The 18,445-nt window shown below is 44.1% G+C and overlaps 1 protein-coding gene across 2 annotated transcripts in view; it reads right to left on the bottom strand.

The window, feature by feature from the left end:
- The window catches only part of TMEM150C (transmembrane protein 150C), a 107,896-nt gene extending 95,142 nt beyond the window's left edge, over positions 1-12,754 (bottom strand). Inside the window, exon 1 of one of the 2 annotated variants that reach the window (XM_065914065.1) lies at positions 12,441-12,754. The gene's annotated coding sequence lies outside the window, so the exon portion shown is untranslated. Of the gene's footprint in view, positions 1-12,175; positions 12,305-12,440 lie in introns of those variants that run through there. The other variant, XM_065914064.1, reaches the window with a different exon arrangement.
- Positions 12,755-18,445: the final 5,691 nt, after the last annotated feature.

The raw sequence follows: 18,445 nt of genomic DNA, 5'->3' as shown, positions 1-18,445 counted from the left end.
GGAAAGGGAGGTATGGGAAGACCAGGTATTCAGTTTTTCAGGCAACAAACGAAAGTGATTGGAAGCCAGATGGAGAGTAGCAGTGAGAAACAGTGAAAGGTGGTTGACCACATTTAGCCTCAAAGTTGAGGATAACAAGCCTTTTCATGCAGTGACCCATGGAAGAGGGTGACAGAGCAATCAGCCAAAAGGTTGAGAACTATACTCACCCTGGGGAGAAGAGGAAAGGAGGGAGGGAGGGGAGTCAACAGAGGACTGGAAGTGAGGATGCCACGAGACAGTGAAAATACAAGACATGACGCACGGGTCGGGGGGCAGGTGGGTTTGAGAGGTTGTGTTGGCACAGGTTACGGTCTTGCAGAAGGACATGGGGTCATGGACACAGGTGGAAGGCCAGGCTTGAGCAAAGGAGGGGAAATGACTGTGGAACCCAAATCCAGTCTCAGAGAAGTGGTAAGAACTGTTACTAAGGGACTTCCCTGATGGTTCAGCGGCTAAGACGCTGTGGAACAGGGGGCCTGGGTTCAAGCCCTGGTCTGAGAACTAGATCCCACATGCCGGAACTAAAGATCTCTAATGCCAGAGCTAAGGCCCAGTGCAGCCAAATATATACATATACACACATATATATTGGAGAAGGAAATGGCAACCCACTCCGGTACGCTTCTCTGGAAAATCCCATGGACGGAGGAGCCTGGTAGTCTACACAGTCCATGGGGTCACAAAGAGTCGGATATGACTGAGCAATAGGTTCTATATTATATATAAGAGAGCAAGCTGCTACTAAGTTCATAGAGAAATGTGATGTGACTTCTGGTTCTCAGAGCACAGTCTCCAGAATCTCCAAGTTCCTCACCATGTTTTATTTTTTCTTTCTAGCACAACAGCCATATACTATATCATTTCCTTGTTTATTTCTGGTTAGCTTGCTCCATTAGCATATAAAGCTCCTTGAGGGCAGGCATGCTGTCTGCTTTGTTCACTGCATTATCACCAGCACTTAAGTCATATCTGCACACAGTAATGCCTCCATAAGTCACACTTGTTGAGTGAATGCATGAATGAGTAAACAAATAAATGATAAAGGCCAGTTAGGATAAGGATGTCCCATGAGGTTTGCTAAAATAGCAGGTAGGGTGTCTGCCAGAAGGAAGCAATCTTATGGTCTTCAGTCCTAAAGGGACAAAAAATGTTGGCCAAGCTCTGCTCCCAAACTCTATCTGCTCTTTTTTTTTCCATCTCCTCCTCTTCTTGTGACTACTTCTGATCCTCCAAGACTCAGCTTGGTGTCACCTCCTCCAGGGAGCCCTCCCTGATGTCTCCTCTTGGGTGCTCTCAAGGCACCCTATAATTCTTCTATTACTGTGCTTACCCTCCTGTCTGATAACTGTTTACCTGTTGGTCTCCCCCACTAGACTGAGCAAGGATAGCAAATCTCATACACTTAGTAGGAACTCCATACACGAAGGCCAAATATACAAATGGAAAGCACGGGACATGTGACTTGGTCAATAAAAGCCTGTACTTTTCCTCCTTTGAAGTTCAGCTTGGCCACACACAAATTCATACTTTGACACCACTGAACAAGAGGGCCCTTGTTGCCAGGGCATCCAGGTGGGAAAACAGCTCAACTTCCAACACTAAACGTAAGCTGGAGTCTTTCTGTTTAAGGTAAGATTGAGTTCCACTGTCTTTCATGCGTCTGTTCCCCTCTCTACCTGATTCTGGGCATCCCTGTGATACTATGGGTTGCCTTGCTCATCTGTGATGCTTCCCAAGTGAAAGAGTGTGATAGAACACCCAGTGAGCCTTGTAAAAATCTCTGCTTTAACTGATCTGGGGTGCAGTCTGCATTTTTACAGATTTTCAGATGATTCTACTGCACAGCCAGAGTTGAGAACCATTACCCTCTGGCTGAGTGCCATTTGCCCCTGGCTTGTGGCGCTGTCCAAGGTAGCAGTTCATCAAGCACTTCTTCACCCCAATGTCTGCCCAGACCAGCCATGGTCTTTTGAATAACCCAAGGGGACGGTGCTGCACCTTAGGACTTAACACGTTAAAGCCAATTTTATACAGTTAGCTGTGTTGGAGAAGGCCACCGTTGGGTGTTCAAACTAAAACTAGGCTGTCCAATAACCACATGTGACTACTTAAATTTAAATTAATACAAATTTGAAATTGCTCTAATTAAAAGTCCAGCTCCTCAACTGCACATTCAAGTGCTCAATAGCTAGTGGCTGCTGTACTGGATAGTTCAGAAACAGAACATTTCCATTATCGTAGAAAGTTCTGCTGGTAAATGCTGATACAAAAATATTCCTTTCTTCAGAAAATAATCTATGTGGTTATATTCATCTTCTGCTAATCATGGGCAAAATGAGCCACACAATATGCAGAGGGTGACCACACTGAATCTCTGGTCATTCCTTCTCAGATGAGTGACAATGGCCCTTTACCTATTTTCTTTTCTTTTTTCTTTTTTTGGCCACACTACATGGCCTGTGGGAACTTAGTTCCCTGACTAGGGATGAAGCCCATGGCTCCTGCAGTGGAAGTGTGGAGGATTAATCACTGGACCACCAGGGAAGTCCACCCCTTTCCAAGAATAAGAACAAAGAAAGGAGTTCTATGCTCTTTTGAACAAAAGTTTTTCTGGACAGTTCCACCTATGTATTAGGGCAGCAATGGTTTTCCAACTTTTTTGACTGCAACTGACAGCAAAAAATACATATTTTACATTATAATCTTGTATACAGTTATATACATATATAACAAATTAGAAGTTTTACAAATCAATATTTATCCTTACTACATATTTTGGACTTGGATACTTTATTATTCTATTATTTTCTATTTTCTGTTTTATTAAAAAAAATAAACCTACTTAACTGTTCTCATAGCTCTGCTGGCCAGTAGTTTGGAAAACTACTACCTTAAGACATAAGCGGTCCACACAAAACTGGGATTGAATTTCACACTGCAGAGTTAATAGCCAGCTGGATAGTAATAGCTAACATTTACTGGGCACTTAGTATATGCCAGGCACTGTTAAATGTTCTATATTCATTGCCTTGTTCAATTCGCATAATAACTCCATAGAACAGTTGTCCAAGAACCGTGAAAGAACTGAGATTTTACTTGCAGAGGTTAACAGAAGACACAAGACTCCCAGGGTGGAGACAAAGGACTTTAGCATCCACAGCAGTAGCGGTAGCCAAAGCATCAGCATTTCCTTGCACTAGTTCCCCAGCTCCAACTCCCAGGGCATCCAAAGAGGGCCATAACACCTGCATATGCAGTGAGTAGCTTTACTGGAGAGGAACTCTGAGCTGCAAGAACTCAAATCCATTATATTGAATATTAGCAAGCCTGTTCTGCACTTCTGAGGGCAACAGTATCTCAATCATCCAAGACAGTTTACTACACAAACATCCTTGTAAAGGCAACCTAGACTGAAAGGGCAGTCGGTGCCTCTCTTTGTAAGTCCTGTCGAAACGCATGGGACGCAAGAGCTGTCTCCCAACAGCAGGTACCATACTTATGCCCACTTTGTACATGAGGAAAGAATGAGTTTAAAAGGATTAAGTAGCTTATTTAAGGTTACATAGGTCAACTTGACATCTAAGTGTATGCTGATAACACCTTTCGCAGCCATTGACAGTGAAACAGGAAGAGGGAAGAGAGATGTCATTCATTTAGTCCTGCAGCTGTGAAACTTTCCCCTACAGAAAGTAATTCGGTATATATAATTTGTAATAAGCTATTTTTTTTTCATATTTTCTTCCAGAATCCCATAGGAAGAGTATCAAATGAACAAGTCTTTTCTATAAAGGGCCAAAGAGTAGAGATTTTCAGCTTTACGGGCCAGATGGATTCTGTTTCAATTGCTACTCAACTCTGGAGAGGGAGTGCAGAAATAGTCACAGGTAATTCATAACCAATGGGTGTGGCTATTTTCAAAATAGTGCAATTTGCTAACTCCTGTTCTCAGTGGGATACAAACAAAATTTTTGTTTTGACAGACAGCCCAGTGGGATACAAAAAAAAAGTTGCATAGTAATTTCTACACACAATGATTTAATTGGAAAAAGAAGGTAAATAAGCAACAAGCAAGCAAATCAAGAGTCATACGGAATGGAAGCGAGCCTGGCTTCTATGTCAGAGTCCTCTTAAGTCAGCCTGGATAAACAGTATGTCAAGAACTAATGTAAAATATTCATAGATTAAAAGTAGAATAGAGTCTATACAAGGGCTTCCCTGGTGGCTCAGTGGTAAAGAACCCGCCTGCCAAAGCAGGAGACATAAGAGATGCGGGTTCCATCCCTGTGTCAGGAAGATCCTCTAGAGAAGGGCTTGGCAATCCACTCCAGTATTCTTGCCTGGAGAATCCCAAGGACAGAGAAGCCTGGCGGGCTACAGTCCATAGGGTCACAAAGAGTCAGAATCGCTGAGCAACTGAGCACGCACACATGCAAAATCTACACATCATCTCTCTGTGATGACTGTGGTCATGCCAAGACTCTAAGAAATAAATTATGTGACTTTCAAAGGGTTTTTCTAGCTATTAGATGCTCAAGAGGGGAGCAGTTATCATCCAGAACAATCCTCTTTAATTTTCCATGTGATGACATTAGTTAAAAAACCTACGTTATGAATAAGGGGGAAGTAATAGTGAAAAAAAAATGGTACTCTAGGCGAGGGACCATTCTAAGCATTTCACAAAAAATGCCCAATAACTAAGAAAGAATACCATTTCTGAATTGCCAAAATTTATGGCTCAGTGAATGAACACTCACGTGGCCTGATCTTAAAAAAAAAAACCACACACACATAGAGTGCCATTATTTGATCACAGTGGTATTCTTTCCCCAAATCAGTTTACTGGAAAGTTGTTGTCTTTACTTTTACATGCATACATATACAATCAAAATTGTGTTTGTTCTTCTTTTTCTAATTCTTTTAGATTGTAGATTAGGTTGTTTATTTGATATTTTTCTTATTCATACAATCAAAATTTTAGTATACAAGTGGTAACCCACTCCTTTTCATAGAATCAATTTTTATGCCACATATAAGCTCAAATTAAAGTGGAAAAACACCAATCAAAATGTCACAGAAAAAATAATCAGCTTTCTCAACAACAATTTTATTAGCTGCAAATATGATTTGCAGGGAGATAAATATGATTCTTGTAAACACTGTGCTGTCATTGACAAGACCGGCAAACTTTTCAAAATGACATAATTTTGAAGTCTAGGCTATGTGGGAGCATAATACCACAAAGAAGAAAAACTGTCATCCATAAGCTAATATTCCTGTTACAACAGTTGGCATAATTTAGATACTATTGTTTCTATGTAAATATACTTTAAATTTTGGTGAAAAGTAGAACTTATTTTAGGAGATAGATTTCCATTGAAATTCCAGAACAATTACATTTCATAATTCTAAGTATAATTCACAAACACTCCAAGTTCACTAAAAAAAAAAAAAAATCATATTTCTATTTGGTTTGCTTTACCATGGTATCAAAACCTCTTAATTAACACCTTTCACTCATGAGTCAATAGAATGAAAAATCATTTGAAGACTATTTTATTAACCAGCCCAGTTTAAAAAAATACAATAGTCATTTTAGCTATGTACAGTTTTAATTTATGTTTCAAAACTTCCAGTTATTACCATTTAAAATATTTCTTTGGCAGTTAAATCACTGTAAGTGTAAAAAAACCAGGAAGACATCTACTTTGTTAATACATGAAATGCTTGATGACTACTAAGTCTATGCTATTTTTGGAGACATTTATGTTTACATTTAGTTGAAAGCCATTATAATTCATTATAATTACTTCAGAGTTAAATAACACCATTTAAACTACAGGCTAATTTCTGCTACTGCCATAGTTAATCACAATTACTTCTTCAGCTTTGTCTACGTTAGCCTAAAAATATTACATGACTTTCAATGTCTTGTCAAAGACACGTCATCTCATTTCTTTGCATTCCTAAGATAAAGCCTGTATCACTATCCTCGGAGATGGATAGTTCTGAAGCCCTGAACAAAATCTGCATATCTTATGGGTTTTTAGGATGTTTGACACAGCCTCTGTAGTTTTTAAAGAAGAAAAGTAACCATGATGACAAGCTGTTGCCTTTTCTATTCGACCTGACAAAGTCTATGAACAAGTGATTGCTCATATTTAGTTTGACCTTTAAGAAAAACAGAACTCTACTTCAAAAGCGAAATTAGTTTTACTTTTCAGATTGTTCTGGAGCTGAGGAAGGGTACAAGGAGATTCCTAGCCTCAGTTTTAGGACATCTCCTTTTATATGAAATTCTTAAAGCAACATTGTTCTCCTTTTATTATGTTGAAAAATAGGTCATGAAGCACTTCCAGGCAGAAAGTGATTTTGAAAAAGAAATAATTTAGAATCAAGTAAAAAGTGTATGGGAGGGACATATTTAGACCTCTTGTGACTATTTGCTACAAAGCAGTGTGTAGAAGGGAGGAAGTGATCAGGAGGGAAAGATGACTGAGTTCCTAGCTTCTGGAACATCTGGGTTTCTTTGGGCCCCAGACTGCCTGTCCATTAAAGAGCATTAAACCTTAGAGGCCACAGGCTGGCAGCAGTGAGGTCTCCTTCAGCTACAATGCACAACGACCCCCTCTCACTCATCAGGCCTCGTCTTACGCAGAAAACAACTGTCGTCAGCTCGTTTCCGCACTTGTGCAATGCTGGACAATGTTGGAGCCTCACCGGTCTGCAGACGTCCATCTGTGTATCCCTACTGCATCACAACATGCGAGCCAAAAGAGTTGAACTTTATGGACTCTGTCACCAGACATCCAGGTCCAGCGTTCCGCATGGAGTCCTGTCTCAGATGCGTGTTTCCCAAAGTGAGGCTCAAGCCTGGTTTCAGAGGCAGTATTTCACATCACGATCCAGGATACATACATACATTTACCTAATAATCAAATGCATAGGGATTCCCCGGGGGTCCAGTGGTTAAGAGTCCAGCTTGCAATGCAGGGAACAGGGGTTCGATCCCTGATGGTGGAAGCTTCCACATGACAAGCAGCAACTAAGCCTGGGCATCACAACTACTGAGACCACGCTTAAGAGCCCGTGGTCCGCAACAGGAGAAGCTACTGCAATGAGAAGACCATGCACCATAACCAAGAGTAGGTCCTGCTAGCCACGACTGGAGAAAGCCCGCTGGCAGTAACGAAGACCCAGTGCAGCCAAAAATAAACAAACAAATGAACAATGAGTAGGTTTACATAGTGCTTATTGCACAGACGGTCAGAATTGGAGCCCCGGGGTCTTTTGACCACCACTCTCCATTGTCTCACGGCCTTGCACTTACATACATGAGGGAACCAAACACGTCATCAAACCCTAGTAACTCCCACTAAGAGGGATGCACAGTGATAATTCCTATTCTAAGATATATATCCCATCTCATTCCCTGGCAGCTGAGTCATTAAGAATCTGCCTTCCAACATAGGGGATGTGACTTCGACTCCTGGTCAGGGAACTAAGATCCCACATACCACTAAGCAACTAAGCAACTAAGCCTGAACGCAGCAACTACTGAGCCTGTGTCCTCTAGAGCCTTTGAGCCACCAGGGACGATCCTGTATCCCGAAACTAGGACGTGATGGGAAGTGAAGTGAATTGAAAGTCATTCAGGCATGTCCGACTCTGCAACCCCATAGACCATACAGTTCATGGAATTCTCCAGGCCAGAATACTGGCGTGGATAGCCATTCCCTTCTCCAGGGGATCTTCTGAACCCAGGGATCGAACCCAGGTCTCCTGAATTGCAGACAGATTCTTTACCAGCTAAGTCACCAGGGAAGCCCAAGGCCTGACGTACCCAAATATATATATATATGCATATATATATATTTTTTTAAATGCTGATACAAACCTGTTAAATTGATTTTCTGACTCAGAATATGTGGTTTGAAAAATACTATAGTAAGTGCTGTATGAAAAATTTTTTGAAAAACCTCAACAATAAAAAAAATAAATAAGTATATGCATCTCATCTTAGAAACTTAACATGAGGTAGTGCATTGAAAATCTCAAAAAAAGGGGCGGATTATATGGAACAGTTCCTAAATTTACTCGAGCATCTCTATCCTCTTGTGGAATGGACACTAATTTGGGAAATCTTATCCTATAGTGTTAAGACCTTAAGGGCAGGGACAAACTGGGGGTTAATTTATTTTATATTTTGTGCATTCTTAGTCACACTGTCTCTTCTGACTCTGGGACCCCCTGGACTGTAGCCTGCCAGGCTCCTCTGTCCTTGGGATTCTCCAGGCAAGAATACTGGAGTGGGTTGCCATGCCCTCCTCCAGGAGATCTTCCTGATCCAGGGATCAAATCCACGTCTCCTGAATGGCAGGTGGATTCGCCATCTCTATGCATGAACATTTATGTCACATTTTTAGATAACTGATTGAAGGAGAGTCCCTTCCAGAGAAGGGGAGCACCCAGGACCCCGAGCTCTGGCCTGGGGAGAGATATTCCAGGTACCTAGGCTGGGTGAGGCAACGACTTTCTGCCTCTCTAAATCCCCCTCCCCTTGGCCTTCCTGACAGTGCAGTGGATGGTAGTTCATCTGACAATGCAGGGGATGGGGGTTCGAAGATTCCACGTGCTTCAAAGCAATTAGGCCCGTGGGCCACAAGGACCAAGCCTCAGTATGGCAGCTACTGAAGGCCACGTGCCTAGAGCTCGTGCTCCCCAGCAAGAGAAGCCCACACACCACAAGAGGAACCCCCTACTCGCCACAACTAGAGAAAAGTCAGCGCAAAGCATTGAAGACACAGCGCAGCCAAAACTAAATCAATCAATAAAACTATTTAACCCTCCCCTTGAAATACTGAAAAGTATAGAAACTGACTCTAAGAATGAATGATTCCATAATGGGTAAATAAGCAAATAATAAAACAAGTTTAAGAACACAGACACATGGGGACAAGCATCTAAACAAATCTGAGTGATGCTTATTTTTGTGGCCAGCAGACATATGGAAATTAAAACAGAAAAACCACTTTTAGAATAGAGTTCTTCAGGGTAGCTGTGAATATTTTTTCATAACAACAGGATTAGAGTCAAATCTTAATTCCTGGTTCTATTAAGGCTGATCTCTACTTTCTTCTAATTAAGGGTAATTGCCACTAAGTACTATCTCTGCAGGAAATGGGGGTGGGGTACAATTTAAAGCTGCAGGGTCCAGTATGGTAGCCACAAGCCCCGTGTGGCTATTTAAATTAATTTAAATGAAATAAATTTTAACATTCAGTTCTTCAGTTATACTAGAGACATTTCAAGGATTCAATAGCGACATGGGGCTCTTGGCTACCAAGCTGGGCAGACTGTAGAACATTTCCATCATTGTGGGAAGTTTTATTGGACAGCACTGATCTAGAGAAAGCCCATTCACAGATGTTAAAAAGAAAATTATCCATTTCTCCCTTCATAAAGAGTTCCAAATGCTACCTAACGGAGCTGGCATGACTTAAAATACTGTGGGGTTGAATGTGAAGGTTACTGCCAAAGATTTCATTATTATTTCAAAGTATCATTCCAATTGGCCAAATATCTCTTTGCATTAAGATTTTCCATTTCCACAAGTTATCTTTCAAAATTCATACATGCCAGGAAATGATATTTGGTGATAATAATAACTTGTTAAAGTTCTACTAATTTATGAGCTAGTGCTAAGAGCAAATTATGAAGGAAAAAATAAAACCATAAAGATACATGGCACCATTAGCTCTGAGAATAAAAGTTTATAGTTAAAACAAGTAGGGATGCCCTTAGGATAAAGAAAATATTTATTACACACACGGGTCTGTTTCTAGCCTTTTCATGAATTTAGACTCAGATTCTGTAACACTTGGTTTTTGCATCACATGTTGAGAACTTTAGCTCATATATCATTTGAGCTTCACAGCACCTACTCAGCACTCTAGCATGGGTTCTGAATGTTGTAGATTCTTCTCCTGAAGGGGAAAACAGAGGTCATGCATTATCTTGTCACTGTCTGTCTTGCTTAGTCAGTTACTGAACTGATCCCAAGCGGCCAGATTACGCTGAAACCAAATGGCTAGGATTGCAGAGGCCAGCTAGCTTTTCGTCCTTCATGTCTCCAGGCTGCCCTGCTATTCTGGCCACCGTACTGCACAGGTATGCCTAGATCACAGGCAAAACAAAGAAGAAAGACCCACAGGAGTGTCAAGGCAAGTGCCATCACTCTTGATGATCACAAGCAGATAAAGTGAGTACAAGAAAACCCTGCAAGGTCATCATAAGCATGACCACTGGTAGTTCTAAAACAAAGCCTAAACATAAGGCATTACTATGTTCATGCCAAAAAAAAAATTACTCCACAGAGTAACCTATCTCCCCCACAAAGCAACTGGGGAAAGGCATTTGATGAGAAATATATGAGTTAAGCAACTGCTATAAAGACACTTCAATTTAAATAATCCAAACAAATTGCCTTCAGCTAAATGGCAGGTTATAATAAACATGCGTTTCCCAAATATTTTAATATGTTTGTTCAATGTCATAACATCTACCAACTGTCATTATTGTTAGCAAAACTTCATCCTTTTATTTACCATGTCCAGTTTATGAACTTCCAACTTGGGGAGTTTGCAAAATATTTATTAAATACTGTATAAATAAAAACCACCATTAAAATTCTTATGCTTATGCCTTGAAGATTAAACTCACATTTCTAGCTATTAAGAGACAGTAGCTATAGTTAATCTTAGAAACATGGTGTTTCTGGGACACATGGAAGAAAAAGTTTGGGATTTAATGCACGAGAGCTGAAATTGTAAAATACTTTGATCTGCAAATGTCATATTTTTTATGATTAAAAAAAACTAACAATTTTTCCTTAAAAACTTTAAGTAGGTCAACGTATTAACTGTTGCCATGGAGTTTACACATTCACATTTGCCTATCCTTTTGATGAACTGCAGCCCAGGATGGAGTTAAAAAACCTGCCTTTGATTCAAGCACAGAAACGGAGAAGCCGAAATTAATATTACCGTTTAGGCTGTGTTATTGTAATTGATCCAAGAACTTAAAAAAATATATTTTTAGTATATTTGGTTGCCTAACAGGACCTCTCCTGGTCTCCCACAGGAAGTGGGAACCGTCTCACTCCAGGAGAAGGGTTTCCATCCAGACTGGGCTGTGTTCTCATATTTGTAGTCACAGTCCTGGCTCGTCAGGGAAAGACAGTCTGGCTGGGAAAAAAACCTGACTTAAAAAAAAAAAAAATCAGGGAAGTGTCGGGGATATAATAAAGTGCTGTGGAGGTCGGGGTGCACGGAGGAGAGGGATGAGTAGAAAAAGGGAATATGGATTCAGAATGGGAAAATAACCCTCTGGCTCTCCGTTGGATTCGTTTAAGGAGGAGAGAATCGTTCCACAACGGCTCTCTCCATAATCCACAGCTAATCACTCTTTTATTGCAGCGAAGGATCAGACAGCCTCGGTCGTCACCCACTCACCGGCGTCTCGCCGGAGAAACCGAAAATCCCATCTCTTCCGCATGGAGCACCGGGGAAGGACGGCGAGGCTGTTGGTTTTCGAGTGGAGGGCTGCGCACAGGGCAACGCAACTTAGAGTCCCTGCCCGGCTCCCCGCGCCAGCCCGCCGCGGCGGACGGCAAAGTGGAGAACGGCGCGCGGCGCGGAGACCCGGGAGGCCGAACTTGGGGTCGCTTCCCCCCCGCCTGCCCCCGACCACCACCGAAGGCCCGGGCCCCCGATGGGGCGGCGGGCGGGGACACCTGTCAAAGGAACCGGACCCGAGCCGCAGCCGGCGGGCGGCGCCGGGGCCCGGCGGACGGCACTGCGGCGGCGGCGGCGGCGGGGACCGGGAGCGCCCGCGGCACCGCGCCTCGCTCGGGGCGTGCGCCCGCGGGGGATCGGGGGGCGGCCTCGCGCCCAAGGCGCTCCGGGGAGGGGGCTCAGCCGAGCAGGGCCCCGCGGCCGGGAGGACCCCGCCGCCCGAGCCCCTCTGCGGCGCCCGCCGCCCCCGGGGTCTCCGCCTCGGGGCTGGACGCGGAGCCGAGCCCGATGACCCCGGGCTGCCCGGCGGCCCCGCGCGGAGGAGGGGGCGCCGCGCCTACCTGCTCCCGGTGCGGCGGGGCCGCGGTCGCCTGGCGGGGCCGTGACCTGCGGCGGCGGCAGCAGCAGTCGCGGCGAGGAGGGCGCTTCCTTCAGGAAGGGGTGGGATCTGCCCGCCCGCCCGCCGCGCCACGCCGCGGCCCGCCCCCGACTTATTCTGGGGTCCCGGCTGCCAGGCCACCCGGGGAGATTCCCCCCACCTCACCCCCCGCTCTCCCCACCCCGGGTCTCCGGCTCCCACCACCCCGCGGGGCCCCGCGTGGTTACCCGGGGCTGGAGCCGAGCGGCGCCGGTGGGACCGCTTCTTTCGCCTTTGTGGACGCGATCGCCTGGCGCTCGCCGCTCGCCCAACAAAAGGAAGGACGGAATCTGGGATCCTCCGCCTGGCGGCTATTTATTCCGGACCTGTTGTAACCTTCTGGCCGGCTCCCTTCGGTCCGCACACCTAGAGCTTTTGCACAGAGCAGCTAAAATTCATTTTCGTGCCCACCGGCTGAATGCAGTTCGCCGCCGCTCGGCGCTCTCCCGCGGTTTTCTTTCATCGGGAAGAACAAACACAGGGCCAACTTCTGACCCTGGCGAAGAGCGGCACTCCAAGGGCGCCCTCCCAGCGACAGCTTGCTGTCTTCCTCCCAGAGGCTCGACTCTTTTAAAACTGTCTTCATCGGCATTTGAGTAGCTTTCCCCACCCGGGATCGCAGCCTATCAGGGGCACTATGTCAGTGACCTCTGGCAGCGGCGTGGATCAATTATTTTCATCACGCGCTCACGGGTTAACTTCTCTTCCAAAGGCATCCTTACGGTGCTCCCACAAGAGAACCCCCTTTATTAACCTGCCTTGGGCTGACCTCCGTTCTTTTGCGGGGCGGGGGCGGGGGGGGGGGGTGGGGACGGTCTCCCGGGGGGCTCCCTGCCACACCTGCCTCTTCTCCGCTGCCTCTCAAAGCACGTGGTTCAAATCCTCCAATTCAACCTTCCAGAACTGTTCCTTCCCCCACGATATACTATTCCCCCACAATACACTATTATCTGTGCATTGATTTGTTTTTGCTGTTTTCTCCTGGCTACTAGACTATGAGCTTCTTGAGGCCAGGACTCTGGTCTCTTCTGTTTCCCTTCCTTTAAGGTTAAAACCTCTGGGTAAAACAGCCAAACCAAAAACTTGAAATCCTCTGCTGCATGTTGTAGGGGTGAGTCTCTGCCCATTTTTCACCAGTGGGAGCTTTAAAAAATAGAAACACCTCGATCTACCCCAGACCCCACTAAGTCTGAACCTGGGGGTGGGGAATGTTGAGCAGAGAAGAGCAAACTCAGCAAGGCTAGGTTTTTTAAAAAGAGCCAAAGGCGATTCTGACATGCCCAAGACTAAGTTATTGCCTTTCTTTGAAGGGTTCCCTATTTGTAAAATGTCCTGACTTTTCTTTGTCTTTATGGAAGGATTGAGAACCCTTACACTACGCTAAAGTTATTTGATCATTTTCATTTTCACTTAAAGCCAGGCCCACTTGTGCTTAAGAAACAAACTTGAATTTGTGGCATCAGGCTCAGCGCCATTTGTCAGCAGCACTAAATCATTGCCAGTTTCATCCGTAAAGCGTCCATCCAAATGTTAACTCAAAGGGTGGAATAAATTACCTTCCAGACTGGGATATTGACAGCTGAAATATTATGTTAAGATGCTGGCTATGAAGGAGAGTTGGTTGTTATAAGCAGATTCCATTAATGTCACGAGAGTTCTAGTGAAGCTTCAAGAGAACCGAAGACAAATAAAATAGAAGTTTATCTATGCTTTGATCTTTCTTTTATTGGTCTTGATATCCCACCTGTGAAAAATTCATCCACAAAGTATTCAATATAATCTAGATAATATTAAATCATCTATGGGTGTAAGACTAAAAAGCTATCCTGGAGCTGGTTCTCTTTTTTAAAAATGTATTTAAAGGTTCATACTTGGGACTTCCCTGGTGGTCCAGTGGTTAAGAATCTGCCTTCCAATGCAGGAGACGTGAGTTTGATCTCTGGTTGGGGAACCAAGATCCCATGTTGCCTCATGGTAATTAACCCCATGCTCCCCACAAGAGAAGCCCACATGTCACCACAAAGACCCAGTGCAGCTAGGAAAAAAAAATCCAACCTGTATTCTTTTTTTTAAGTTTCTTTAGTTGTTAATTAATTAATTTTAGTTTTATTTATGTATTTTTGGTTGCATTGGGTCTTTGTTGCTACGAGCGTGCTTTTTCTAGTTGCAGTGAGCGGGAGCTACTGTGTTGCCTCACACAGGCTTCTCGTTGTGGTGGCTTCTATTGCAGAACACAGGCTCTAAGCTCATGGACTTCAGGAGCTGCAGTCTGAGGGCTCAGTAGTTATGGCACACAGGCGTTCGTTGCCTGCAGCATGTGGAATCTTCCCAGACCAGGGATTGAACCCGTGTCCCCTGCGTCGGTAGGCAGAGTCATATCCACTGTACCACCAGGGTAGCCTGTTCCTGTATTCTAACACAATCTGTTGACGACAGAGCAAACAGAACTTAAGACCCAGAAATGAGAGGCCAGCATAAACCTGGTAAGATGGTGACTGGTACTCAGGAACAGGCTCATATCCCAGGACCACCGTGCGGTACCGTGATTCTGACCCCATGGGGCTCTGCCAGGTCCACTGACCCGACTCACAGCCCAGGCATCCTGCATCTGAGTCGGGGTGGTAGCTTTTCAGATATAAGAGAACTTGTTATCTAACTGAAGCCACTACAGAACATTTAGGGGGAAAAAAAATTCTCTATTCTCATTTCCTTTCTCTCACCAGCCAATTTATTGTTGCTTAAGATTCAGATCATTTTCTTTATTCAGTTGGCAAAACAGACTTGAGAAGCACAACTCATAAATAACACTCCCAGGATTCTGGGAATCCTGCTGCTGGTTCAATTGCAGCGAATCTCGTTATAGTAATAATCTCTCTCTAACAAAATCATTGCCAAGCCTTATCCAGCCGCTGATTATTCAGGCCATCTTTGGTGAAAAACACCACCATACAAAGTTCATTGAAATGGTATTTGATCTTTACCAACATCTATTTTGGCCACCTGATAGGAAGACATGACTCACTGGAAAAGACCCTGATGCTGGGAAAGATTGAGGGCAAGAGGAGAACGGGCGACAGAGGATGAGGTGATTGGATGGCATCGTTGTCTCAATGGATATGAGTCTGGGCAAACTCCAGGAGCTAGTGAAGGTCAGGGAAGCTGCAGTCCATGGGGTCACAAAGTGTTGGACACGATGGAGAGATTGAACAACAAAACAACTTTTTAAAGAAAACCTCATGGGGTAATTGGAAAGCCAGTGAAAAAACATCGGGTAACAGGATGCTAAATGTGAGCTATTATTTTATTTCCACTTTGACAGTGGCCCCAGATGATAGTTGCCAAGCACTCTCACATTCCAGACGAGGTGCAGAGCCACCAAATAAGGCTTAGAAGGAGTGTTCCTTAACCTCTCGCTCACCTTGAAGGTATAAAAGGGTTGAGGCGGAAGCTGCTGAAGAAGGATTTCTATGGAAGGAGTTGTAAGTGTCCTAAGCGGCCCTCCTGTGCAGCCACTAGCGGGAGGGCGAAGAAGGCTCTTCTCTCACCTGGAGCCTGATGAGAGGGACTGAGAGCTTGAGGTGTGATGCCTGCAATTTGGGGAACGCCATGGACCGTTGTCTGGCTCATGCCTGAGAAATCTAAAGGGCCAGCGTTGGCAAAAGTGGCCTGAACACAGGGTAGGGACTCTGGTAGGGGAAGTGATTTACACCCACGGAAGACAAGTCTGAGATAGTGAGACAGTGTGGGCTTGACTTTGATCAAGAGGACTGCTTGGAAGAGCAAAGAGACCTCAGCAGAAAGAAGCCGGAGGTTTGCCTCCGGAAGTTCACAGCCTAGGCAAAAGAATCTCAGGCAAGCAGTCAGAAGCAAAATGAACTTGCCCATGCCAAGGAAATGAGTGGTGAGAGGTGAGAGGCCCAGTAGGGTGCTGGTGGTGAGGGTGGTTCTGACAAATGCATGAAAGCACCGATGAGAGAGTGTCACCTCCGCGGCCAAAGGAAGCTCTGCCCACCTGCAGCCAGCTTTCTGCCTCCTTAGCCCTCTCTCTTCACCACTTTCCTCCTGGAGGAGTCAGACAGCCTCCCTCAGGTGCAGGAAGTGCACCCCACAAAAGTGTGGGGTTTTTATCATTACACTATACCAGACATATTAATTACTGATATAAGACTATTTTTTAAAGCAACATATGTAATCTATTTTAGCAGCTAATGACTTTTTAAAAAATATATTTATTCATTTGGCTGCATCAGATCTTAGTTGTAGCCCACAGGATCCTTGTTGTACTCTCTAGTAATGCCACGTGGATTCCAGAACTTAGTTCCCTGACCAGGGATAGAACCTGCATTCCCTGCATTGGAAGGCAAATTCTTAACCACTGGACCACCAGGGAAGTTCTGGTATAAGACTATTTTTGACTATAAGTAATGAGAAGTCTTTTGTTTTGTGTGTCTTTTAAATTGAAGTATGGCTGTTTTCCCTGATAGCTCAGTTGGTAAAGAATCTGCCTGCAATACAGGAGACCCTGGTTCAATTCCTGGGTTGGGAAGATCTTCTGGAGAAGGGATAGGCTACCCACTCCAGTATTCTTGGGCTTCCCTTGTGGCTCAACTGGTAAAGAATCCACCTGCAATGTGGGAGACCTGGGTTTGGTCTCTGGGTTGGGAAGACCCCTGGAGAAGGGAATGGCTACCCACTCCAGTATTCAGGTCTGGATAATTCCATGGACTGTATCGTCCATGGGGTCACAAAGAGTTGGACATGACTGAGTGACTTTCACTCACTCACTCATGGTTGATTTACAATGTTTCAGGTGTACAGAAAAATAATTCAGTTATACGTATTTATGAATATTTTTCAGATTCTTTTCTATTTTATGTTGTTACAAGTTAATGAATATGGGTCACTGTGCTATACAGTAATTCTTATTGGTTATCTATGTTATATCTATTAGTGTGTATATGTTAATCCCAAACTCCTATTTTATCCCTCTCCTCCCCCTTTCCTCTTTGGTGACCATGAGATTGTTCTTATGTTTGTGAGTCTCTTCGTGTTTTATAAATAAGTCTTTTTATATCATTTTTTAAAGTTTCTTCATATGAGTGTTATCTTATGATATTTGTCTTTTTCAAAGACTTTTTTTCCTTAAATTTATTTTTCAATTGAGAGTGACCCCAATGTCACCACACCTACACATTAATTTATACAAGGAGCAGGAAGACAACTAGCCCCACAGAGCAAGTTTGAGCAGGCATGATAGAAGGGCATCGAGTTGTTTTTTGATTACACCATAGTCCCGCTGGGTCAATATATCAGCTATATATTCAAATATAATGTGTTCCCTATTATGCCTTAAAACCTCTAGGAATGTCTCAAGTGGCCATCTTATCTGAATTACAAATAACTGGTATGTGTCAAGAAATTCCCTTCATGTATGATAAATTATAGTTAAGCTTTCCAACGAGAAAGAATTAAGGATACTGGATTAAAAGATCCAAATGGATCTAAATCTTGGTTTAACCTTTGCTGTGGTTTCCTCTTCAAGAGACCTGGGATTCGATTAAAGGTCTCTTTTAGTCAGGAAAGTCTAGGTTTTGAAAAGGTTACGGCCACATACAGCATGCCCTAGATCAGGGACCAATTAACTCTTTGGGAGATTTCCCTAGTGGTCCAGTGGTTAAGAAAACCCCCCTCTCCTCCAATGCAGGGGGCGCAAGGTCAATCCCTGATTGGGGAACTGAATCCTACATGCTGTGGGGGAACTAAGATTTGGGCGCCACAACTAGGGAGAAGCCTGTACACTGCAACTAAGACCCAATGCAGCAAAAAAATGTTTTTTAAAAAATTAATTCTTTGGGTTCTGTTCCACCAGTCCAGCAGCCCTCAGGCCAGCATATCTTGTGCTAGAGGACTGCAATGCTTCGGAGTAAGGAGGGAAAAACATTTCTGAAATGCAGACAAGTAAAGGGAGATCAACGTGTGGCTGAGGTTGACGTGATTACCTTGGTGATGGTTTCCATACCATATGCTTGGCAGCCGTGATCTGGGAATCCCCGAGCACCTTCCTGTATTCTCTTGAGTGCAAGGTATTATCATCTTGCTCCCCTCCTCCAGTGGGAAAGCAGAGTTGCAAAAAGTTCTGTGGCTGGTGTTCAGAAGAAGAACCTCAAATAAACACCAGATTTTGAGTCCTGAA

Source organism: Muntiacus reevesi, chromosome 22, assembly GCF_963930625.1.
Source record: "Muntiacus reevesi chromosome 22, mMunRee1.1, whole genome shotgun sequence".
Taxonomy (NCBI): Eukaryota; Metazoa; Chordata; class Mammalia; order Artiodactyla; family Cervidae; genus Muntiacus; species Muntiacus reevesi.
This window is presented reverse-complemented; position numbering and strand designations above follow the sequence as displayed.